This window comes from Rhinolophus sinicus, chromosome 2, assembly GCF_057876585.1.
Source record: "Rhinolophus sinicus isolate RSI-liver-muscle chromosome 2, RSI-T2T, whole genome shotgun sequence".
Classification (NCBI taxonomy): Eukaryota; Metazoa; Chordata; class Mammalia; order Chiroptera; family Rhinolophidae; genus Rhinolophus; species Rhinolophus sinicus.
Window position 1 is genome coordinate 91,944,927 of NC_142502.1, and position 27,204 is coordinate 91,972,130.

Here is a 27,204-nt window from a genome sequence, read left to right on the forward strand (position 1 = left end):
AGATATTCTGGAAATAGAAGATGATTTAACAGATAAGAAACCTTGGGGTACTAGGCAGGTGATTATGAAATTTACTGAAAATTTAGAGATGCTATGTAAACCTACAGCTTCCGGCTATACTGATTATTTTAACTAGAGAATCCCTGCAATTCTGTAACAGAAATGTGGAAGTACAGGGCTTCACTGCTGGAAAAGGCCATAAAACGCATTTAATCCAACTACCTATCTGGTACTTGAAGCTATGGCTGCCAAGTGGAATTCAGTCTATGCTCTAACTCCAACTTCCATTGGGAATTAGCTACTTCTTGAGGCAAAGAAACTTCTTCAGATACCTCTAAATGTGAGAGTTCTGTGTTATTGTGTTGCACTCTGCCTTCTTAGGCCCGATAGAATGTCGTATCCTCCTTTCTCATTGGCCGGGTTTTGAATGTGAAGGTAACTCTTTTACTCCTTTTCCAATCTTAGCATCTCCAGTTCCTTCAGCCTTTCCAGCTGGTATGTTCTAAAGGCCTGTCCATTCCTGGTTGATATTCTCTATTCCAGGTTTTTCAACAAACCGCTAAAACTCATCAGATGCCCTGACAAGTACAATAGAGAAACCTACCACCTACCATTCTGGACCCTCTTCTTTTGTAAATGCAGCAATGAGCATTTTAGGTAACTGCATAACACCCATCTTTTCCTGTGGTGTGGTGGGATTTTGAGTTTCCAGTGTGATTCATTGTGTCCTTGTTAAAAGTTAAATTCAGCTTTTGTGATCATTTTCTTTTGGATTATAATTTACTGCCATTCAACCTACCCACTCTTGTATCCGTTTCATGTCATCTGGAAATTTGACAAGCGGGTCTTCATTCATGTACAAATTTCTAATAGAGTCAAGGACAAAGAGAATTTGGTCATTTTGCTTTACATCATTTTGCTTTACATCATTGTAGATTTACATCTGCACCACGCTATCTGCTTCCATGCTGAAAATGACAATTTTGAATGACAAGCATCAATATGCATCAATATGCTCGATCACCTCCTAAATATTGGAAACATCAGCAGTTACACTGGACTCACAAGTAGGTAAAGCAGGCGGTGGTTTCCAAGGCAACCTCAAATTTGCTCACCCTGTCAAAGTGCATCTCCAATTCATTCTCAACACCTTGCGTTCCAAAAGTATCTGAGTTTTTTTCTTCTCTTATTAAAATGAGCCAACATTTAATAACGCTCAATCCTTCACTCTTATCTGGGTGTAAATTTATCAGCAAATTCCCTGGCAGCAGATTTTCACAGGGAGTAGAGTGGAGACAGCAGGAAGGATCTGGGAAACTAAGAGGAATGGAAAGAAGATTGGAGATACCCTAGCAAATTCCACTTCCTTCAGCCCGTCCAGTATGTTTGGACCTCAAGCCTTTTCCACAGTAATGCATGATAATCTTGTACTTTGTCTTGGTATTTCTTCTGTTTCTTAGTTATTAACTGACAATCCATTATGAGTGTATGTATAACAATATATGAGTAACAAAATGATGTAAAGCCATATATTGAGGAAAATCTTCATAGTGGGTGGTAGGTATCAGCTAACTGATAAACCAAGTAACAGAACAATGAACAAGTTCCATTAACCACAATCCTGTAAACGTTTTAAGAAATAGGAGCAAGAGCACATCCCATTGCTGCCTATAATACCCTGACCTCCTGTATTATTGGTGGGGAAACATTTCATAGTTTTGCACAGAATTGAAAGGTTCAAAGAGTAATACCACATAAATGTCTTTTTTTTTTTTTTACGGCAAAGAAAATTTTATTTTGTGTATCACATAAATGCTGCCTAGTGCCCTTATCCAAGTGGTGTGACCATTTTATGTCCACTTCTGTATTAACGGAATTTTCATGATTTTCATCTGTCAGTGCATCTATCGGTGAAAGTTTAACATTGAAATGCAATCTAGCATCCATATCTGATGTTTTGCAGAGAGCACTGTAGAAGAGATATATTTTTAATCACCTTTTCATTTGAGACACCTTATGTAAAAAGTAAATCAATAATTTAGACCTAAGTTTCTAAAGGAGATTTTTAAATGCACTTATAGAAACGGTTATAGACAGTAAGATTTTTGGAAAATCTTCCATGCCCACATCCTTTTGTAGTTTCTGTACTATTTTGTTTTCCTGATGCTTTCCTTTGCCTGCAAAAGGGTCCTGGATGGGATGCTTTGCTTGACAGCTTTGATGTCCTGAAATTTCTGTAGTTCTTTGTTTTTCTGCAATCTGTTCATCATAAATTTTGCTTGGTATTTGTGTTCGATCTCTTCGACTCTCTTCATTGCATCAAGTTTTATTCCACAGCTTGCTGGTATTTGTTTCTATATTATGGTAAATGTAGAAAATATTTCTGCATTTTTCAAATTCAAATGAATTATCCCCTGTAGACTCTTTACCAGCTGCTCTATGGAATGTTTTAGTCCACCCGCTCTTGTGAGGATTGTGCTTCTTTTTAAAATTGTTATGACACTTGGATTCACAGAATCTGAACACCCTGCAAGCACTGTGGATGAAGTTCATGTGGTGGCAGCTGTGGTTCATCCGTCCGGAACAGAAATAACACCCGTCCTTCTGCAGGCTGAACCCACGTGGGATCCCCGAGCAAACACCAAGCTTAAGAGAGAAGACATCAATGTGTAAGAACAAGTAGAAGAGAAAAATACCTTGATTTACTCTCATTCCAGTAAACCTACTGCTTCCAAAGTCACTAAAAAGGCAACTAACATTGCACAACAGCAAGAAGATGCAGTAAATGTATTCTGAATGTTGCAGTCTTGAATATAGTCTCAATTAAATTAAAAGATATCTCGAGACAGCCAGTAATCCCCTGGCTGTCAACTGATGGGTTAAAGACTTAAATGTTCCCTGTATCAGAGCTTCTCGAACTGTACTGTACACTCAAGTCACCTGGGGATGTTGTTGAAATGCAGATTCTGATTCAGCCGTTGAGGAGGGGGCAGCTGAGATTCTGGATTTCTAAGTGTCCAAGTGAAGCTGATGAGACTGGACCACCCACAGGGGATTCCAAGACCCTCTCCAGAGCTGGCAGGAGATTGCTAAATAACAATATTAACCTTGTTCAACAAAGTCAAGTATGTGGGAAAACTAGAAAAGCCTCAGACACAGGCCACATACTGTATCTGTTTCCTTGTTTCATTTCAGTCCCTGGACTGTGTATCTACCTGGCAGGCATGAAACGCCACCATCAACAATGAAACACAAAGACGCATTGTTACCCCAAATCCATCTGTCTCCTATCTAAAAACACACCGCCCACTGAAACATTATTTGAGTTTTGTGAAGCTGTGAAAGCTGTGGTTACATATAAACAAACACCAAGGAAGAAAGATGGGTATAGAAATAGCAGGTGATGAGGAAACGTTAGCAGAGAAGAGTCAGAGAGCATTTGCTAACAAGAAAACATCCTGTATAATAAGTCCTATTTGCCTTCAGACTGGGACACGCTGTTCAGGAAGGGTTCCTATAGTCTCCACATTTGTAAATAAAAGAGCTGTGTATTTGCATGAAAAGATGATGTGAACAAGTGACTTCAGTATACTGTAAACTACCTCTTGTTATGGGGTGGGGACGGGGTTAGGGTAGATAAAGGCTACAAACCATTATTGAATACCTACTACATAAAACTGATTTACATGTATCATATCATTTAATATCCACTCAACCTTGAAAAGTACGTGCAGGATTAAAGTACTCATGTCACAGTTGATGAATCTGAGGCTCAGAGAGGTTACAGAAGTTGCCTAAATTTATACACCAGGGTTTCCAATCCATTTTCTCGCGTAAAATTGTAGAATGCCAGTCTGATACATTGAAAACTAGACAAATGTCAGTTTTGGTATTGGGTAAATATTTCGAGTATTTTGAAGAATGATAGCCACTAGCAAGTGGGGTTTGGCTAGGAAAGGCTACACTGAGGACGAGTGCTTTTCAAATTATTTCTTAAAAATACAAATATCGATATAAACATGGAGAAATTCAAACAATATATTAAAGTTACAAAATGAAAAGTAAAACCTCTTCCGCCTCCCTTCTAGAAATGGGATGGTCGTGTTAATGATTCAGAATCTCTCATGTTGAAAGTGAACTGACACCTTGGGACGCTTAACCATGGAGTTGGGAGGACTGTGGGTGGAGTTGGGCCCCTTGCTGACTCTCTGGTCTTGAGTTCCTATTGAACTCTGTGGTAACCTCAGTGGTGGGGGGCATAAGAAGGAAGGAAGTCAATATAGGAGGGAGGAATGTGGTCTCACTCTGTTTTTTCCTGGCCATGGAGGACGGCCCTCCCTGTGTGCAGGTGCGCGTGCCTTTGCTTGGTGGTTCAGTGTTTGTTTTGTTTTTTTCTTTTCCTGAATAAACTTTTTCTTTTGGTGGATACACTGGAGACACTAGGAATGGAGCCCAGCACCAGTATGGTGTAGGAACATTCCAGGTGATTTAAAAAAAATTTTTTTTATTAGTTTCAGGTGTATAAAACAATGTGATAGTTAGATATTTACACTCCTCACAAACTGATAACCCCCCTCCACCAATCTACTACCCCTCTGACATATTATATAGCTGTTACAGTTCCACTGACTCTATTCCCTATGCTGTACTCCACATCCCATGAATATATATATATACATATACACATATATATATATATATTAAATTATAGTTGACATTCATTATTGTTCACCTTCAGCTTCAGGTGTACTGTGCAGTGGTCAGGCATCTACACCATCCATGAAGTGCTCTCCCTAATGAGACAAGTGTCCATCAGATACCCTACAAAATCTTTACAACATTATTGATTATATTCCCTAAACTGTCTTTCATATCCCCGTGGCACTATGTGGCTACCAATTTGTGCTTTCTAATCCCCTTACCTTCTCCCTCATCTCCACCACCTTCCCATATATCAACCATCAGTTTTTCCTCTATGTCTCTGAGACTATTTCTGTTTAGTTTGCTCATTTATTTTGTTCTTTAATTCCACATATGAGATCATATGGTATTTGTCTTTCTCTGACTTATTTCACTAACATAATATTCTCGAGGTCCATCCATGTTGTTGCAAATGGTAAGATTTCTTTCTTCTTTATGGCTGCGTAATACTCCATTGTATAAATGTACCACAGTTTCTTAATCCAGTCGTCTACTGATGGGCATTTTGGTTGTTACCATGTCTTGGCTATTGTGTATAGTGCTACAATAAACACAGGAGTTTGTATATTTTTTCAAATTAGCGTTTTGAATTTCTCTGGATAGATACCTAAGAGTGGAATTGCTGGGTCATAAGGTAGTTCCATTTTCAGTTTTTTGAGATACCTCCATACTGGTTTCCATAGTGGCTGCACCAATCTGCAATCCCATCCAGGTGATTTTTGAGGCATGAAGTCAGCAAAGACTCTGACCTAGATCACCCGTAAAAGAAAATCCTTCACACTGAGGCTGCTCTCACACAATTTATTTGATTTGAAGGTTTGTTCTTGTTCCTTTTTTCAAAGTTACTTTGAAACTATAAGCATTTGTTGATAAAATGCAAATGGAATAATTTTCTACCAAGTCGCAGGTGATATATTTGAAATCTCAGAACAAAGTTGGTGAACAGGTTAGGTCTGTATCCAGCTGTCTGTGCACCCAAGCAGAAGCATCAGGTGTCTGTGAATCATAAGATCTGGCCGGCTGCTTCCAGCATGTTCACTGAATCCTAAATCTGCAGCCAGTAGAATCCACAAATCAAGAGTTGTTTTTGTTTGTTTGTTTTTAATGCTCCTGGATGGAAATTTCTTTTCAAGTACTATTTCCTAGAGTTTATAGGAAAATTAATATGCACTTTCAGGGATTTCTTGTTGTGCCAAAATGTCGTTGACACTGTGCTGTTCTCATTTAACTTCTTTGAACTTGGCGAGTGGAAATAACAATGGTGGTTTGAACAAAAAACCACTGCCCTGGGAAAACAAATGGAAATACATAGCAATTTGTCAAAGTCTCCTTGATAGCCCAAAACTGAAGATAACTTGTTTATTGTGTAATTTAATAAGGAACTGATTTAATCACTGTAGTTCTTACAACAACAAAGATCAGAAAGAGCTCCTCACTGCAGTCCCAGAGTTGCAGTAGTAAAACTTGGCTAGGAGACGAAATTCACCTTGTTATGTGAACACTGAACAAGAAGGACAAACATGAGAGCTGATCGGCTGCTGAGTTGCACACTGTTTAATACTTGCTAGCTTCACTTTACAAACAGGGCACATTCTTTTAAAATCAATCTTGTCTTCAAATCTCTGTGCAAAAGTAGCCCTGGGTACACAAAATTAGGGAAAGCAGGCTGAGCTGGGCCAGTGAAGCATGGACATGGACCTTGCTGAATGAAACTTAGATGCATTTTCCTTTGCATTTCTTTGATCAAGTAGTTAACATTTTTTAAAGAATAATTTTGTTTCTGGCATGAAGAAAGAAGACATAGCACATCTTAGAATACAAAATCAACCTGTAGATCAGTGACTACTCATGGCTTACTTCAAAGGTTGGTGTTCTAGATATTTAGGATTTTATATCAAGAATGCAGAAGTTCTGGACCATAGTTTCTAGAATATTCATACCTAATTTGTAGACTAGAGTTTCTAGAAAAGTATGATTGGTTACATGGATTGACACTTACGGTATAAAATTATAATTTTCCCATTTCAAGTTCCAGATTCCAACGAGGGAATGGCCACACATTTAGACGTAATACCAATTGTACTTTAAGGTAATAAGCAACTTAAACCCCAAACAATTCAGTATTTAAAATTGTTAAAACAAGAACAACAATGAAAAAGAATTAACTATGAGAAGAATATAAACTAACAAAACAAAAACAGCAGCAGGATTCTGACTAAGTCTGATTTATTTTAAAAAATCCAAAATTTCTTATATTTTTCTATTACAGAATGGTACAGGTCTTTCAACTTCTGTTTTGCTAAAATAGTCAAGTGTGGCCCCACAATAAACATTCAGAAGACTAAGGTATGACAGTATATCCAGGACTATAAAAACCTAGATTGGTTTTATTGACTTGGGCCAGAGCATACAGAAAGGTGACAAGAAAGTAATGTGCCCATATGAAAGAAGACAATGCAGCAATTTAGATGAACTGTAACACTAATTGTTCCTCCCACTCCCAGGGAGAAAAGGGTAACTGTCATGGTTCCTTATATAATGGTATTCCAACAAGCCAAGGCTTTCTGTGATATCTGTCATTAACTGGCAGGTTCAAATAATAGTATCACACGTATACCCCACCAACTTGATAGCACTGCTTACCATTTCCTATTATATATGTTGATTTGAAATTTTGAAGATTTGATATTAAAATGAACTGAGAGGTAATTTTTAAAAACTAATATTATTCAGCAACTTGAAATGCACAAATATATCACAAAGTTATGTTAAAAATCATTCATTTGGGTGAAGGGGGTAAAAACAAAACCCAAAACAAAAAAGTCCAAAGAAGAAACAAAAATAAATGATTCGTTCAAACACTTATTCAGTGAATATTTACTTATCATGTACTATATGACAGGCACAGTTTTAAGCCCTGAGGTGATTTTGCTGCTCTCAATATAGTTATAGGATGTTTTTTAAAAATAAAATTCAAATTTGATTGATAATCCCTATTCCTAATTTATTTTGCCAAGATTGAAAGGAAAGAATTCATTCACAAAAGCAGGGCCTAGAATGTATAAAATGAGAATATTTCAGGGTGACATTTTCCATTTTCTGGAACAAAAATGTTAATGTCAGTGAGATAGAGGGGTTTGAAACTGTCAAGAAGTTTCAAGTGGCCAAATATGGTAAAATTCCCACTTCTCCAAATGGTTAATATGTTTGTTTGTTTTTTTAATATAGAAGATCAACATGGCCTGCCTTATCATAAAACATGTGTCTTAACCACTTAAAAAATATGGAAGCTACTTTGAAAATGTAACTATACCTTACAGATAATGGGAAAGAGTGTAAATACCGTTCAGGTATTCAAAACTGAACAAAGGTGCAGGTGGGCTACTCCCAGGTGGAAAACTGTTTGGAGCAGCACAGGAATCTTGAGACCCATAAGCAGGAGAGCAGTGAAAAAAATGAAGGGATAAGGGTAGGGCAGAGTCCGGTTACAGAGACTAAAGATGAGGTTGGGGGAAAGACATAAGAGTTGATTTACTGAAACAAAAGCTGATTTACAGATCCTTTTTCTCTTTTTCCAATATTTTAATTCTCTCTTTTGCCTTCCTGGATTGGTCACATAGAGTATTTTTTTCATCCTGTTCACGAAATCCGTTACTTGTATGCTTCTTAATGTTCCTGTCAATTATGTATGTTCCCTCAATATTTAACCTGGCTGTGGTAAGGAAAGGAAATTGTTTTGAGTTATTTGATCTGTCCTGATACATGAGACAAGTCACTTAAATTGGAAGAGGACTGAGCCTCTCTCTGTAAAACGAAGGGGTGGGTAACATATCAATACAATAGAGCTTATGAAACACAGAAAACTTGGCTGTAGCTGGCTTAAACAGCTCAGATTTTTTGGCCAGAGTTTGAGAAGACTTTGTGGTTAGTTTAATTAAGAAACTCCAGTTCCCAGCTGTACTTATCTCTGTGTATTAGCTCATTCTCAAGGTAGCGTCCACCTTGATGACAAAATGGCTGCAGAATTGACAAGCTTCACATCTTTATCTCACAACGTTGAGAAGAAAAAGAGTGTCTCTTCTGTTGCTCTCTTTAAACAAGAAATATTGTTTTACTAGAAGGTTCCAAAAAGCATTCCTCCTTATTGGTTCAAATTGATCCCATTCCAATGTTCAATCCCATTGCATTAATTTGCTAGGGCTGCTATAACAAAATCCCACAGATTGGCTTAAACAACAGAAATTTATTTTCTCACAGTTCTGGAGGCTCCAAGTCCAAGATCAAAGTGTCAGCAGGGTTGATTTATTCTGAGGCCTCTCTCCTTAGCTGGCAGATGGTTGTCTTCTCCCTGTGTCTTCATGTTATTTTTTTCTCTGTACATGTCAGTATCCCAACGTTCTCTTATAAAGACACCTGTCATATTCGTATAGGGCCCACCGTAATGATCTGATTTTAACTGAACTACCACTTTAAAGACTTTATCTCCACCTATGGTCATATTCTGAGATACTAGAAGGTAAGACTTCAACATAGGAATTTTAGGGGGCACAATTCAGCCCATAACACCCATCCTACTGTATGTCAGGGACCTGGCTGATCAGATTGGCTTAGGCCGAGATTCTGAACCAATGAGATCATCCCCACTGCTAAGTCCATTGTCAAAACTCATTGGCAGCCTTTGAGAGGGTGTAAGATGAAGTGAAAACTGGGCTGACAGAGGGAGTCAGCCGCTAGCAATCAATGTTCACTATAAGAGGGTTGGGCTACGTGATTGCTAACACACGTGTATAGTCTAGCTCTACAACTCAATAATTCAAAATCCCAAGTACTTTTCTTCATAACATACTAAGAGTTAATTCAATACAAAGCAATAGGTGGAGCTTTGATGACAGTAGACCAGAAAGAGGGATCAAAAAGTTACACTGCCAGAGAAGCCAGAAGGGCAGGATGACATTCTCTTAGACTTATGGCTGTATTATCTCTTGATGGCAGTGATGGAAAATAGGACCATGAGCTCCAGTGGCTATATGTGGAGAGGGGCAAGATGGCTCAGCACATCTTATATTTCATCACATTGAATATGGTCAGAGTTCCGTAAATTTCAAAGGGTGCTGATAAAAACAGTGGATAGAAAAGTGCTTCAGCCTTTGATTCAAGCTCTTAATTTTTAAGTTAAGCCAGGAGAAATTTATGTTTAATAGGTTAAAAATGGTTAACTACTGGCAATTTCATGGTTCAAACTAATAAACACATTTCCCAGTAGACCCTAAACATCTGTATTTTTACACAAAACAGCAAATGTGAAGAATTTATGGAAGAAAAGATATCTTAGAGCATAAATTCCCTTTCAGCCTGACGGCCCCTATAGACTCTATTTATGATACAGTATAAAATAATGGTAATGACAATCTTGACTGATAGAGACAAAGCTTGGTTACATCTCACAGTTTAATTTCTGTAATTAGAAAATATGTAATAAATCTAAAAACATTCAAACAAACTAACAAAAATTGTGGCATTATTTTTTAGTCTTGGTTATCTTAGGTATGTTTCCCTATTTATACCAAGTAACTGAATCCCCTACTGTAGATGGGAAAATATGATTTTCTGCATTTTATATAAATAGTGGAAAAATGATTCTGCTCCCTAACCCTAACTTCCACCTTCCCGATTTTCTAACTTTATTGGCACTGAAATCCCAAGACTGATTTGATAGGTCATTTGTTTTGTTTGAACTTCAGGTTAGAATTAAAAATTATATATATACGTATATATGTATATATACATATGTACATATATACATATATATTTACATATATACATATATACATATATATTTAAGCTATAATGTCCCAGGTAGACATTAATGTAAAAGAAAAATTGGCTCCAGACTACACGAGTCTCACAAATTTAATATTATTGTTGAGTTAGCCTTTAGTCTAATTTTCTTTCCCGTAAGTGTGGACAGAGATTTAAAAATATATTTCTTACCAGAATTGTTTTCTTCACTCTACTAAAGTTGTTTTACTTTTATAGAAATTTTGTGTTAAAGAAGTTTCTCTTTAGTCTTAATATCCTTCCCTTTAAAACTACCTTTTAATGTGTGTAGGATATACATTGATACAGGAAAATTGGAAGGCTCCTAAAAATATTTCCTATAAATTTCCAATAATAAAAACATTACTACGGCTCCTCTGTGGAGAAGTTATTCAGATGAACCTCAGAAAGAGGTTTTAAATTTAGTCGCTGTGTTTATTTTACATATCTTCAAAGAAAAATATAATGTTATCGGCACAGAATCTAAGAAATTTAAATTTCTTAGATTTGTGCAATAGAGCAAGACTATTAGCTGCTAATCGAGGTTTGGAGCAGTGCAGTTGGTGGAACAATACAGTGTTTAATTAAAACACAATAGAATTCTTTTTATTTGAGAAATTAAAGGAATGTCATGTTCTTCTTTTTCATTTTCCTTAAGGGGATCTCTACAGAATATATTTCCATTATTCAGTTACTAAGTTTGTTGAAGCTTAATTATATATGTGGCTATGGATAGTACAAGCAAAGTGTAAAAGTCATCTTTTTCCCTCCACGTAGGCACAAATGCTGGCCTGCATTACAGACCACTGTGGGAGGTGTTTATTTTGCAATTAAGTAAGAGTAAGGAGAACATTCTGAAGTTATTGCTTACTGCCCCTCCCATGCTCCTCACCCCCCATACCTTTTTAAAAATTATTAAAGCCAAGGATGAAAGTGGTTTGGGTAAAGTAAAATTCTGGGCGTAAGTAAATTAACATAAAAGAGATAAGTGTAAGCATTTGCATTTAACTTCAAGTATGAAATGTACCTGGGACCTGGAGGTAGGTTGTGCTAAAGTCTGAAGATTTTAGTTAATCACAAGCTTAAAATCAGTAAAAGTATGAAATGGCTGTCTTGTACTATAAAAATAGAAGTATAGGTTCAAGATCACGACAAGTAATATTCCTACTAGTTTGTGAACTGGTCAGGTCACACTTGAGGTATCTTTTTTTTAAGGAGGGCACAGTTCACAGTGGCCCAAGCGGGGATCGAAACTTGGTGTTATCAGCACCATGCTTTTACCAACTGAACTAACTGGTCCTCCCTTGAGGTATCTTAACAGCAAAAATTTTAAGAGCAATATTGATAAAATGGAGTGGATGAGCAGATCAGAAAAGTGAGTTGTGTGAGGAGCAATGTATAGAATTAGAGATTCTAAGACTTGAGGAAGACTAAGGGTGAGAAACATCACTAGCATTCAGTTAGCATGTCTTTTGTGCCAGGAATTGTATTAGGTGCCTTCTAGAACCTTGCTTAATTCTCAGAATAGCCCTATGTTGTAAGGATAGTTATCTCCAAATTCCCAGTGGCTCTGTGTGGAAAGATTCTTCATTCATCAACTACAGAGCTATAACTGTACCTCCTGCTTGTCTGATATTGAAATCTGTACTTTTCCTACCACACCTTAGGCTACCATCACCTGCCCTAGGTTCTTCAGAAATTACATGTCAAGACTTGCTTCAGTCAACCCTTTGTTCAACACTATTTTGGGACCTGTGCAGTTTTGAGGCACTGTGCCAAGAATTTGGCTTCTTTGAGCAAATAAAAATATGTGCCTAAATAGCTATGATGCAAGGTGTAAAGCAAAAAGCAACGTGAGAAGCACAGTTAATGTGCTTTGGGAGAGGAAATATTACTGCCGAAGAAGAATGTGGCATTCGAACTGGACTTTGAAAGACAGAGAGATGGGAATGTGCTAGGAGAGCATCCCAGACACAAAGAGCACACATGTAGGAGAATGAAATGCATGTCTAGGAAACACCAAACAGCTCAGTGTGGTTCTAGTGCAGAGTAAGAGAAGATTAATGGAAAATAAGTTGGAGAGAGGGACGGACCTAGAGGAGCGAGGGTCAGAAATGCCAGGCTAATGAGTTCTGTAATGTTCTGCAGGCAATGGGAAGCCACAATTGATTTTTTTTTTTTTTAAGTAGGGCAATGACAATGGCCCCAAATGGTTAGTCTTCTAAAAGACTTACCACAGGGCAGAAAGTAAGGTGGAAAGAGGTTAGAAGGCTTTTGTGTTTCCAAGTCTGAGATAAAGAGAGCCTGAGTTATAGTATTGTCCAGCCTTCTTCTGTCCCTTTTTAGGGCCACTTAACCCTCATACATACCACCCAACTGCTGGTCCATCAAACAGTCTAGACCTACCCCTCTCTGCCTTTTTTTTTCAATTACCTTTGTATTACCTCTTTCCAGTCATCAAGATTCTTGGCTTCCTGACTTCTACCTTCAACTCCAGGCCTCATGCATCTGACCTTCATCCTTACTTTTCTAGCATTGGACAGTAGTTTTCTCCTGTGCACTCTGCTTTGATTCACTTTCCACCCTTGGACTATGCCATCATCTCAGGTAGGCTCATGAGGCCTCAGCCCCGGCCGTATTCCTGTACAGCACACTGCCACATGTATCAGTCAGGACTCTCCAATGCAGACAGAAACTGCTCTAGCTAGTTTGGGCAGGTCAACACAATTTTAATTTAATAAAGGGTGTTTGGTATCTCCTGGAATCACCAAGAAGGCTGGAGGGTCCGGCTGAGAGACTCTGCCGCGGGGGTCCACACCCACGTCATATTGTGAGGGCCGCTGAAGGGCTGACAACACTATTGCTTCTGGGCACAAGTTCCACAGCCTGAGCCCATGACTCTGGGGACTCAAGACAAGAAACGTCAGCAAGGAAGTTCAGGAAGAGTGATGCCTCTGTTGTCATTCTTGTGAAATGGCAGATTGTAAGGGCTCCTGCTTTCTACAGTTCTTCACTTCTGGTGTGAAATCTTTATGATTAGGTCTCATGGGTGAAGCGTAGGTCCATGCAGAGATGGATGTGCCGTGGAGCTAATGAAGGTTGAGCTTCAGGACCTCTCAATTGCACAGACCTCTTCTACCACCCTGGAAGAGCACTAGAAATGTCACAGGTTTTTGGAAAATTTGCAAAAGAAAGATACGGTCACTGCAACTCTGCCTTTCCCTGTCACACTTACTAAATTTACACATGAGGAAAAGGTTAAAGAAACTTTTCTAACTTTTCTATCAATAAGGAAATAAAATTTGACAACCTTGATAAAGGAAAGACTAAAGTATCTTTCTATTCTTTTTGCGTGTGTGTGTATTTTTTGTTTGTTTGTTTGTTTATACCAGCTTTATTCATAATTGCCAAAACTTGGAAGCAACCAAGATGGCCTACAATATGTGAATGGATAAAGAAATTATGGTATATCCAGACAATGGAGTATTCGCTGCTAAAAAAAAAAAAAAGTCAGCTAAAGGATCAAATATATGGTGATGAAAAGAGAACTGATTCTGGGTGATGAACACACAATGTGATATATAGATGATGTGTTATGGAATTGTATACTTGAAACCTATGTAACTTTACCAGCAATTGTCACCTCAACAAACTTTAATTTAAAACGAAAACTAAAAAAGAAGTGGGCTATCAAGCCATGAAAAGATGTGAAGGAATCCTAAATTTACATTGCTCTGAAAGAAGTCAATCTGAAAAGGCAACTGTATGATTCCAACTGTATGACATTCTGGAAAAGGCAAACCTATGGATACAGAAAATGTGTCAGGGGTTGAATAGGTGGAGCGCATAATTTTTAGGGCAGTGAAGCTATTTTGTGTGACACTATAATGGTGGATATGTCATTATACATTTCTCAAAACCCATAGAATGTAAAACATAAAGAGTGGACCCTAATGTAAACTATGAGCTTTCGGTGATAATGATGTGTCAATATAAGTTCAATAAACCCTCTGGTGCAAGATGTTGATAGTAGGGAAAATGGGGGCGTGCAGGGAACAGTATTGGGGAACTCTAGTTCCTGCTCAATTTTTTCTGAAAATCTAAAACTGCTTAAAAAAATCTATTAATTAAAAGAAAACCAAATTATATTCTATATGTTATAGCTAAATACCTGAAGCAGCAGTGGCAGTCGCTTTTTGGCAGACCTCAAGTACAGAATCCAGACGTTCCCATCTGTGCTCAAGGCATGAGGCAGCACTGAGGATGGCCAGGACAGAGCACAGCAATCCCTGGGGTACAAGTCAATGTCTCTGTGAGCTACCTATCCACCGTTCAGTCTTTATTAAGACATGGCCTATCCAAAAGGAATGATGTGGTTGTGTTCAAACCAGGTTGCTTCTATTTCTTCATTGCAGTTAATCTTTCCATCATCCTCTGATTCCTCTTAACACAGTCGGGACATAACATATTATCTTCTAGGTCTGGGTATGGGAAAGTGCAGGCTGGTAACAGGAAGAGAGAGATCATCTTCTTAGGAGGGTCAGGCACCCACGCCTGACCTGCATAGAACTGCAGGCGAACCCAACCCTCAATGTCTGCCAAGAGAGGTCTGCCACGGACCACACACCACCTGACACCAGAGGTTTGCAGCAGAAAGTTCTCAGCAGAAGCAGGAATGGGACATGAATTCATAGCCTTAGGTTGAACTGCTCTTGCAGCCAGTCTTGCCCAGGCTGTCAACATGGCTTCCTGAGCTGAAGTTATCACTTCAACGCTATTGGTCATTTGCTCTCTCTCACTCATCTTACAACTTTTCTTACTCTTTGCTTTCTTGGTCACCATCTTGCATTTTTTTGAACTTGACTGCTGTCGAGTCCTGGCGATGAGGGTTGTGGGGAGCGAGGAGGGCGGCACAGGGTTAAGAAAAGACAGTAGCCATGAATAGAATGCAAGCAGGTCCAAGGGTCCTGCAGCCTCAAGGACTGAGCCCCAAATCAGGCCTAGCATCAGCTTTTATTAGTTAGGTGGGGAAGTAAAGGAGATAAAGCTTGTCAATCTCAAGATCTGTGAATCCCATACATCATAATAGGAAACTGATTCAAGCCAATCACCCTTGCCTGCAGGCAGCTGAACCATCAGTCTCAGGATGTTTGTACTTCCCCACGGGACAAAACCTTTATGCATCTGAATAGTGGAGAGCACACCATTGAATCTCTTCCCTTGCAGGTTGTGGGAAGGAATGCAGCCCCAGATGCAGAGGCTCTCCTTAGCCCGGGGAAGGTGGGGGGCTGTGCCCACCTCTACGAACCCGGTGGGTTCTCCTATTGGTCCCCACTTGACTGTGCCTGGCTTGAGCTGTCCCCCCCCCCCCCGTGGGGAATCTTACTCATCATTGGCTGACCAGCCATCTTTCTGGGGCCAAACAGGGAAATATGAGGTGCAAACACAAAGGTAAAGCAAAGTCCCTGAAAGGATCCATCTCACAGACTCTCCTTGCTTTAGGGGCAGGTACCAGGAGACAGATGGGTAGCCTGCTGTGTGGCAACAGACTGCAGTGTGGATTCCTGTAGTATTTCAGGAATGTTTTGTTTTTCTTCAGAGTAAGCATGTTCCTTGGGCCTCAGATAAACGTCTATTTTCTTGCCATCAGTACTCAAATTAAATTATTGGCACCAGTTCTGCAAAGTGTCCCAATGCACTTTATCAATTGAAGGCAAAATGGTTGGCAAGGGGAGCACTGGTTTTGGACAAGCTTTGAACTGTTCACTCGTCTGCGGAAGATAAACTTCATCGTCTGTCCTAGGAATCTTCAGGTTGTCTTCTGAGATTGAAGAAATGCTTGGTTCCATTTCATGTTCTTTGTTAGGTTCCTCACTAACTGAAACCAATGTGAGAATCACACTTCCTTCCTCTAATTCAACCTCAAAGAAATCCATTTTGCTGCTATCAAAATTTGAATTTGCCATTCCCAGGAACACTCAGAGAACAGCAAAGCCAGCAGTCTATTCCTTTTAACCTCTCTTTCTATTCTTTAAAAAAAAAAAAAATTACAAAATCATTGTCATGTGAAGAGGCCATCAGAGTGTTCAGCTAAAATAATAAAGAACAAATATTAAAGAGGTGCATTATGCAATCAATTAATTTTAAAATTAATTTAAAATTAAATTTATGATAGTTGTCGTACTGGTTGACTTTTTAAAATTTGTAATTTGTTTTGATTTTTTTCTCACTTTCAATAAGTATTTAATTTTTAATCTAATTTTAAATTCATATTTTGTTGCTTTTTTCTTAAAGAAGTCCCCTCCCAAAAAAAATTGTATTAGCTCCAAGCCCCACAAAACCAGGATCTGCCTGCCACTCACCGAATCCCTGAATCCTAACTAAACAGGATAAGAGAGCTGTGGGAAATTCCCCAAACATCAGAAGGGTGTTTAAACTTTCTGGGTGACCCCAAACATGATGAATGTCCCATCCGTTGTGCTTAAGCATATGTCTGGCATGTGGGAACAGCACCTCTCTTGAGGAAAAATACTTGGATAGGTTTTGGTAAAGGAATTATGAGGCAGCAACGCAGAACAGAAATATGTTGCATACATATGGTGAGAAACTGGAATCGGACTGTGCATGAGAAGAGATGCTCCTGGCGATTAGCGGAGGTAATAACCAGGATGGTCATGCTAATAACCGGGGTAGACATCTCAGAGATTATACAGGTTCAGGGAGGAACTAAGACAGAGTTTGCTTTTGAACTTTCTAGAACTCCAATTGAATAAGTCTCCGTAAAGACAAAACTTAGCAGACCTCCTACTATTAATTAATTCACTATCTCATAGTGCTGGATAGAGGGCAGTAAAAATTACATTTATAAAATGTAACTTAACAGTCAAAGGAGGAAAACAAAGTAACATTGACTTAGAAGAATATCAACAAATGTTAACTGAAGGGCAAGTGTAGCTAAAAGGCATCTTAGGCAAATGCTACCCTGACGAAATGCTAGAGATTCTGCTTTGATTTTAACCAAAATGTTAACCTCTTACTCTCAGAAACAACAAAAGTATGAAGAATTACCAAAATAACACATGGTTGGCTTACAGAAACAGTTATAATAAGAACAACTATTTATAGAGGGCTTACTATGTTCTAAGTATTATACAAAATAATTTATATGTATTACTTTCATTATTCCTTATAACAACCCAATATAATATTGTCATTGTTCTCATTTTACATATGGATAAATTGAGTCCTTTTTTTTAATTAAATTTTTTTTGGGGGTGACATTTGTTAATAACATTACATAAGTTTCAAGTGTACAGTTCTTAATACCTCATCTATATGTTGCATTGTGTGCTCACCACCCAAATTCTAGTCTGCTCCCATCAGCATGTCTTTGACCCCTTTTACCCTCTTCATCTGCCCCCACCCTTCTTCCTCTCTGGTGACCACCATACTGTTATCTGTGTCTATGCATTTGTTTGTTTGTTTGTTGCTTTCTGGTTTATAACCCACATATGAGTGAAATCATATGGTTATTGTCCTTTTCTGTCTGACCTATTTTGCTTAGCACGATACGCTCAAGATCCTTCCATGTTGTTGCAAATGGCAGTATTTCGTCCTTTCTTATGGCTGAGTAATATTCCATTGTATATATACCACATCTTTATCCAATCACCCATTGAAGGACACTTAGGTTGTTTCCATGTCTTGGGTACTGTGAATAATACTGCAATGAACATAGGGTAAACTGAGTCTTAGAGTGGTAAAATTACCTGCCAATTGGCAAACAGTGGTCTGGACTCTAAAAACTGTACCAGAGCCTGTAACCAAAGCCTTATTTTGCTTTTCAGCATTCAGCTATCCTGCCTTCATTAGTTTGCTGGAAAAGACGTATTGGAGAGAGCATTATGCAAATATATGTGCTTTGTTCCACCATCACCATGGCAAGTTAAACTTATCCTTGATAGTCTCACATCCACACTAAGGAACAATGGCCCATTCAGAGTTGCGCAGAAATAGATCACCAAGCAGATTGGGTTCCTTGTAGAGCTTGTTTAAGGGAAGCAGTACAATTACACCAGAGTTTGTCTGACAAACAGGAAGAAATTATTTTTACATCATGGATAATATTCAGTCTTTCTTTTCCTTTAACATTTCAGATGGGAGACTTAAGCAGTTGGGCTCCAGGAAGCTATGTCCTTACCCAGCACTTGCCCTCAGGAATCTAGTTGTCCAGGGGTAAAGGCACAGTCCTACATTTCCAGTCCAACCGAGGTAGAGAAGAAATAGAGATAAGGAGAGGCTGTAAATTGTTTCCTTTTTCTCTTTCAGTTGGTGCAGCCAACTGGAGACCTCTGTCCAAAGTAACCATACCCCAATCTTTAGCCCCTTTAATTTCCTTCATTTTATTTATTATAATTCTTTTTCTTATTTATTTGCTGATTATCTGTTTTTTCCCTAAGGAATGCATTTTTTTCCCCCCAAAGGAATAATATCACCCCCAAGAGGGTAAAATTTGATTCTTGGAGGGGAAAAAAAACAAATCTTTTTTTTTTTTTTTTGGTTTTAATGTACGCGTATAAAACACAGACATAGTATTAATACATAAACAGATAGACAGTATTTCTGTGGTATTAACACTTAATGGTGGACGTGGTTAGAAAAAAAGAAGCCTAAAAAGTTTCCCTAGGAGGGGCAATGATCAGAAAAAGGTAAAGATTGTTATAGGAGTTGAGTCAGAAGGACAGGACCTGTAGAATCCTTACAGATTGGAGCCCCAGTGTCTAGCAATGTCTTGCACCAAGGACATAAGAAGTATTTTGAGGAATCAACCCTTCATTTACATTATTAGTGACAGGTCACCATCCACAGAGTGTTGTCATTCTTTTAAAAAGGAAGGGGAAGGAGAGTTGACGAAAGGGAATTATGCAGAGGATTTTTTTTTTTTTTCCTGAAAGAAGCTGAGCTGGTGGGGCAAGAGTACGTATATAAATTCTCAACATTTCAACTCAGAAGTGAAGTTACCTTCTCCATTTTTCAGAAAGCTACGGTGTCACAGTTCGCTAGTTCTGACTTTCAGCCATCTCCACGCAACATAGCTAATTTAAAAACCGGCACATAGCATTTAAATCAGAATTTTCTTGTTGTTACCATGCGTTGCCTGATGTCATTCCTAGGTATTGTTATATCCTCCACATGAACTCAGACTTCAATCTGAGGAGCTCAAAGCTGTGCCTGGCTGGCAAGGAGTTGCTTCTGAGTGGGAGCAAAGTGTGGGAGAAGAGAGGTTTCGTGTCTTCCAGTCGTTTCATAGTGTCCATTTTGACCAGACAGCCTCCATGCCTTGCTTCCTAACAGACGAATATCGGGGTCCTTTTAGGTCAGAGTTGGGACAGCTGATGATAATTGAGACAGTGGACACTTCTTGTAGTCTCTATTTCTTCAGCCCAAGACTTCTTCATACATCTTCCTCTTATGAAGTAAAGGTCATAATATCATAACCTCTAATTGTTGTACAGAAAAAGAAGAAATGCCATAGCTATGCTAGGATGCTAACTGATTTCACCCCAACCCTGTGCTTTAGGTGCCCATGGTCACACAGGAGAACTTCCAATATGAGGCTCTTCAAGGACATTTCACTCTTTAGTGTTGGTTCTGTACACCTCAGTCTGTTGTTCTATATACCTCTCAAATGGCACAAGAGTCCCACATGTTAATTTATGTAGACAGAAACATTCATTTTTTTTTTTAATAACATTTTTTTTTTTTTTTAATTGGGGAATATTGGAGAGCAGTGTGTTTCTCCAGGGCCCATCAGCTCCAAGTCGTTGTCTTTCAATCTAGTTGTGGAGGGCACAGCTCAGCTCCAAGTCCAGTCACTGTTTTCAATCTTTAGTTGCAGGGGGTGCAGCCCACCATCCTATGTGGAAAATGAACCAGAAACCTTGTTGTTTAAGAGCTTGCGCTCTAACCAACTGAGCCATCCGACCGCCCCAACAGAAACATTGTTAATGGCATATTATACCTAGGTGGAATTGCTACATATTAATTTGAAAAGTTTCTGAGTAAAGCAATAAGAATTGTAAAAAATAAAAAATAAATCTCTTTAAAAAAGGTAAAATTATTTGTTCATTCTGAAAGAGGCAGCTGAAGAGTAATTTAACAAATGTCTACAGATATGACTATAGATCCCCATATTTCTTCATCCATTGTAAGATGAGCTAAATGATTACAGAAGGATTAGTGGTTTTGGAGCATAGAAAATTATGTTGCATTGAACAAAAGGAGGATATTTGTATTCCAAGAAGTTCATAGAATTTAGAACACAGGAGGATTGTTCGCCTTTAAGAAGGGTCCATGTTTCCTCTGAGACTTTTGGAGAAGGAAAAGATGATGGATACAGGGAAATATTGAGGTGGAAAGTTAGCCAGAGTTTCTCTGACAGGTGTCTCTTGACCTATCTCAAAAGGGACATTCTCAAGATCTGGCCTCAGTAGAGCCCATATTCAAAATTATTTTCTGAGTGCAAGTGTGAGATCCGTGAGCCCCTGTAAGAGTGATGTCAGAGTTGGCAGGTTGCTTCCAGTCAGTCAGTGGAGATCTTTGCCACACTAGCACTACGTCAGCCGTCCTCCCACAGGAGGGTAACAGAGGTCATCAACTTTAAGTGAGGAGGAACTGAGAGCTTTGAGCAGGGAAAGAGCTTGAAATAGCTCATGTGGGAAGTATATCTGAAAGTTCATGGGCACTGAGAAAGTGTTACTGATTTTCAATAATCAAAAGACAAAGGACTTTTACACTGAATTTTTTTAATCTAGAGATTTCAATCACAGTGTGTTTTTTATAGAAAGAGTGAAATTATGCAAGGGCAATAGAGGTTCTCTTAGCAAGACCTCCATTTAACCAAAGCTCCAGACCAGTCAATCATCTTCATTCTCTCTGTAACATTCTCCCAGATGCACACGGCTACTTGTGTTCTGGCAAGCCATTAATCTTGTTTGGTTCAGGTCACAATTTCCAATGCCCGTTTGTTTGGTTTTTACACCTCCACCGTGTTGTTTGATTTGTCCCATGTATGCACCCTCCAGTGGCCAAGCTGAGACATGGCCTGTGGTCTATCTGCTAAGTTTAAACGCTGACTTGAGTCTGATCCACATATGTGCAGCTTTGGAACGAGCTCGGGATTCATAGCTAACCATAACTAACTTAATGAGGTCAGCTTCTTGAGTTCTTTTTACCCCTAGATATCTCGGTACTTTCCAGTTTCCTGGATACCCCTCTTTGGGTTCTCAGGCCTGAAAGGGGGGGCTTGATTTATACCATTCTGCTACAATCGTCTGCAGCTGTGAGCACCTGTGGGGCCAAGCCTTAGGAGAACTGAGGAGAAAAAAAAAAAAAAAAGAGAGGGAGAGAGAGAGAAACTCAAAGCTGCCTCAGATGGTGGTACTTCACATTTTGGCTTTTCCCTCCAGTTGGCCTGGCCTTATTTACTTTTCAGACAAATAGCTGCTCCATGCATCCTGTCTGGAATTTATAGCTGCATTCAATCAGAGAGACAGGGAGAAGTGTGCTTATTCTTATCTGGAACCTGAACCTCTATAGATTTTAATTCAACATTAGGTAACCCAATATAACATGAGTGTAGAAACAAAAGTGGCTTAAGTTTTTTATGGTAAGTTGAATGTTTTGGAGGGACTCCATAGAGGTGAGCTGGAAAAAAAAAATAAATAAATAAAATCACATCTGTAAACCACAGTAAAAGATTAAGGTAAAGTCATTGAAATCTAAATGCGTTCTATACTTGTTTCACAACTGCATACGAGTATAAGCTCTTTACTTTACAAAAATCATATGTAGGAAACCACAGATGATTCATCAGAATATGTTTATTCTGAACCTCAATTAGCAGATCTATTTTCAATTAAAAGGTCTTGGCTCTCTAATAGTAGTTTAGTAAATGAATTTTTCATGTCTTATAGGTTTGAAGATAAAATAAGATGTTTACTGTATATGTGTAATTTTTTTTAAACTTTTACTTATTTTAAGTGTGTTTTTCCAAGACCCATCAGCTCCAAGTCAAGTAGTTGTTCCAATCTAGTTGTGGAGGGTGCAGCTCACAGTGGCCCATGTGGGGATCGAACTGGCAACCCTGGTGTTATGAGCATCGTGCTCTAACCAACTGAGCTAACCGGTCGCCCCAGTATATGTGTAATTTTAAAATGACTCCATATGAGCAGATTATTGTCTGGTTCTCTTGTTGGAGGATGAGGGCTTTTATGTCATGTTTTAGAAAGTGATCAAAATGTGTTGGCTTGACAAGGAAACAGAGGCAGGGAAACCAGTTAGGAATTTATTTCAATAGTCAAAATGAGAGCCTACCCTTGAGTGGTAGCAAAAGGAATGGAAAGAACAGATAAAAGAGACATTGAACAAGAAGAATCAGCTAGATTTGTGAACCTGTTGGCTACAGGGAAGGATGTGTTGGAAAAATTGTCAAGGTGACTCTGAGCTTTGGGGCCTGAGGATTGAATGGTGCCAATAACACAAATAAGAAAGTCAGATAAGGGAAGCACTTGTGGGGCCAAAGAAGTACTTATAGAAGGGCAAGAATGGGATAAAGAGTTAAGCTTTACACTTGTTGAGTTTGATGCGATGATTATGTACCCAAATGATAGTATCAAGCATGGAAGAGTGATTCTATTTCCAATCTCTTCTTACTATCATAGAGTTTGACATCTACTGAACTAAAGGGATAGAAAGTGGCCTTTCTACTGCAGCTTCAGGCTGGAAAGGTGGCAGACACATATTGAAGAACAGTAGCAATGAGAGAAAGGGGAGAAGTTTGAGTACTTTTTAGATGTTCTGTCCCGAGCCAAATCACATCAAAGGCTCTTCTTTTCAACTCTTGATCAGAAATAACTTTCACTCCCAAACACTCAACCAACCCAGTAGCAGTTTTAGACGGGTCTAAGAATGACTGACCACTCATGCAGAGGAGAAAGAAATGGGAGGTAAGACTTCAGAGATGGAATTTGTGGCAGGGACAGGCACTCAACACCCAGTCTAGCCCCCTTCTACCTAGCCTTTCCTTACCAAAAATCTTGCCTTCCCAGATTCCCTTATAATTAAGGATGAGCATGTGGCTTAGATTGGCCAATGAGATGTATGTAGATAAATAGAAATCGTCTGTCTCCTACTTCTTTCTACCTGGAATGTATATATTGCTTGGGATTGCAGCAATCATTGTTAAGACATGGAGAATCCGAAGAATAAAAGATGGCTACTTCCTTATAGCAAGCCCTGGATTGCTTAACCCGTGGATTCTGACTGCTTTAGGTAAGCAAATCCCACTCTAGTTGGGTTTTTGTTTGATACATTTGAGCACATCCCCTAACTTATATAGGAGCTAAAAAGAACTGTGAAACTATGTGTGCGAGTGGAGAAATGGCACAAGAAAATATGAAGAACAGAAGTTTAAAGGTGCTGTCTATTGAGATAAGGGATAGCCTTGGAGTACACCACCCTAAGATTTTAGAACTCAAGCCTCACATTTGTGGGCCGAACAGGAGAGAAGGATTAGAACAACAGGCTAAAGAAGTAACTCAAATCTCCATGGTTAGAATAGAAGACGTGAACCTAAAGTGCTAATTGACCATTCTCTGGGATTCTATGCCTAGTCAGCTAACAGTTACACTGATTTTTTTTTTTTTTACACTGATTTATGACAGACTGAGTTAAGGAGACGTCCTTCCACGATAAAGTGGTGTGGGGGAGGGGAAAATTTCCCCTCTTAGTTCTTCTGGCTGGTCTAATAATCAAATTGATATGAGACAGATTAACTAAAGAAAATAACCAGATTGAATTATGTATGTATATATGGGGGGGGGGTCATAAGAACATGGGGCCCTGAGGACAAATGAGGTAGTTAAGGTTTATAAGCCGTCTTGAGCTGAGGAGAAAGGGGAGGTGGGGTTTAGGGTTTGGGACTTCAAAGGAGAGAAAGTTCATTAATGTGGAGATGGAAAAGCAAATGTTTGGTAAACAAATGTTTGCTGGGCCAGCTTTAACAATGGGACACAGAGAGGACTTTGATCAAATGGGCCTTGCTTGGTTGCTCCCTGTGTCTCACGCACTAGTTCATGCTAAACTATAGTCATCCATGATCATAGTTCCCTTCCTGGAGCAGGTACTCTATTTAAAATGTTTTAGGCAGTTAGGGAGAAGACCAAAGATTTTTTTCCTGAGTCTTTTGTTTCTGTAAAAATAACCAGCTTAAGGGTGGCCAGTTCGCTCAGTGGGTAGATGGCGGTGCTCATAACACCACGGTCGCTGGTTCAAGTCCCACATGGGCCAGTGAGTTGCGCCCTCCACAACTAGAGTGAAAACACAAAACAAAACCAAAAAAAAACCCCCAATGACTTGACTTGGAGCTGATGGGTCCTGAAAATATACACTGTTCCCCAATCTTCCCCAATTAAAAAAAATAAATAACCAGCTTAAAATAATTAATATCTCAAAAAGGCATATTTTGGGATGGCAAACTCTGCTCCCCCTCAGTGGCCTGGAGCTTAAGCTACACCAATGTACAGTAAGAGATGATAAGAATGGAGTTGGAAAAGGGGGGTATTTATTTGGAACTCATCATCATAGCATAATGACATTTATAGTTAATTACATGATATCTAGCACAATGAATGTTGTATCATAGACACCCAATACTTACATGAATGAGAGTTAGTAAGATGCCAAATATTGAAAGGTAAATTTACTATCTCTTTTAAATTGAATTACCTTTTATTCTTTGTATACTCTCCCCCATCTCAGAGCCATAGCACAAACCACTCCTCTGCCCCAGAATTCTTATTCTTCTCCCACCTAACCATGTGCCTCCCTTACTTTAAAACACACTCAGTTCAGAAATATTTTTTCTTTCTCATCCCAACCTGTCTGTTACTCCAACAACCATGTGGTAAGTTTGTATAACATCACTACTATGAGCTAATGTGAATTTCAAAAGTTTAGAGAAAAAAGTACTTACTTTTTTCTATAAGATTCAAAGCTGCCCAGAGGGGATACATATCTTTTGTTTTGATTCTATTTCCTCATACTCCTCCTATCTTTGAGAACTGTGGCTATTTTTCCACTCAGTAAACATTTTAGACTGACTCATGCTGAGACACAGTTCTTGAATTTTCATTTAACAAAAAATAGAAATGCCCAGCCAGATCTATGTACTTCTCTAGTCACTAAATAAACAATGGAAAAAGATGATCTGAGTTGTGTATTTCCAAACAAAAACAGCACATTTAATATCGGACTTGGAATCTACTTGTAAATTTGGACTGTGACTCTTTCAGAAGCCTGAAGAATGGCATTTAACTTCTGGGTCTGGGTTCCTGTTTTATTTGATAAGAAATGAGCTGTTCCATGGGTTATTTAATGTATATAAAACTATCTCTAACTTACCCTTGGTAAGAAGGTGGGGATGTGGGAAATAAAAAGCTCTTCTCCAAGGGAGAAATCTATTTTATAGGAGCAAATCTGTAAAATAAACCTTTAAGATAGATCCCATTCGGTGACTATGAAGTCTTAAGTTATTACAGAGAGCACAAATCAGCATTCATGGAGCTCAAATGACCTCAAGGTCATTTAGCTCAGCTCCCTTCTATGACAGATAAAGAAACTTAAACTTAGAAACGTTTTGCTTCCCTTTCCACGATGAGGTTAGGTGAGGTTTGGGGTAGTTCATATTCAGTTCTCAAAATGAGTTTATAAGCAGCGCCGGCAATTTGTTTCTAATATGTCTTTGGGCACATGCGGGAGAAAGTATTCGTGGTGAAGCCGACTTACATGTAGTGAGGGGCTCCAACCAGGAGAACTTTGTACAGAACACAAAATGGACAGACGTTCATTAGACTCAAAGCTGCCTTGTAGTAAGCTCCAGGGCACTTTAACAGCAATGACAGTAAGGATTTTCACCAGGCTGCCACCATGCAGACTTGAAAAGAACACCATGTGCAAAGCTAATCAGACCTGGCTATCGAATGCAAAGAAATGCTATATTATTGACAGAGGATGTTAAATTATCGAAAACAAAACAAAACAAAACAAAAAACCACCAGCAGTGGAAAATTGTAAATGCCCCTTGAATGGAGTGTTTGATTTTATTTTACTTTGGGTAACGGGTGAGTAGTGGGCTAACTTGATTAGTTTGTGTTAAGAAGCACACTGAAGGAAGAAAACATACTCCAGTTCTTGTTCTAGGATTGATAAGCTGTATAATTTCATTGATCTGTTCACCCACACACACACTTTTTTTCCCTTCAAATACCTCTTGGGACTGAGATAGTAATGCCAAACTAAGGGTAATAACCAGTAAAAGTGATTACTAAGTGTATATACATATATTTAAATTGACAGTGAACTCAATGGAGGAAGCAATTTTAAAATAATGATACATAAAGCAAATACTTTGCTTTTAATATAATTTTTACTATTTGTTATTGTACCCACCCGTATTAGCATTCTAATGCATTTTATTCCTTGAGCACAAGTCAAGGAATATCCTGCAGAGAGACAGTCCAGAAATAAAATGGTAGAGGGATGTTATCGCAAGGGCAAAATGGATACAGAAAGTTCAGAGTAGGTTTACGCACATAAATAATAGAGTATTAGTTATCAGTGCCAGCC

General features: G+C 38.7%; 2 pseudogenes; both read right to left on the reverse strand.

Moving 5' to 3' along the window:
- Positions 1–2,052: 2,052 nt before the first annotated feature.
- LOC109448867 (putative ribosome biogenesis protein RLP24 pseudogene) lies at positions 2,053–3,914 on the reverse strand (annotated as a pseudogene).
- An 11,002-nt stretch (positions 3,915–14,916) lies between these two features.
- Positions 14,917–16,484, reverse strand: LOC109448866 (developmental pluripotency-associated protein 2-like; annotated as a pseudogene).
- Between the last annotated feature and the right edge of the window lie 10,720 nt (positions 16,485–27,204).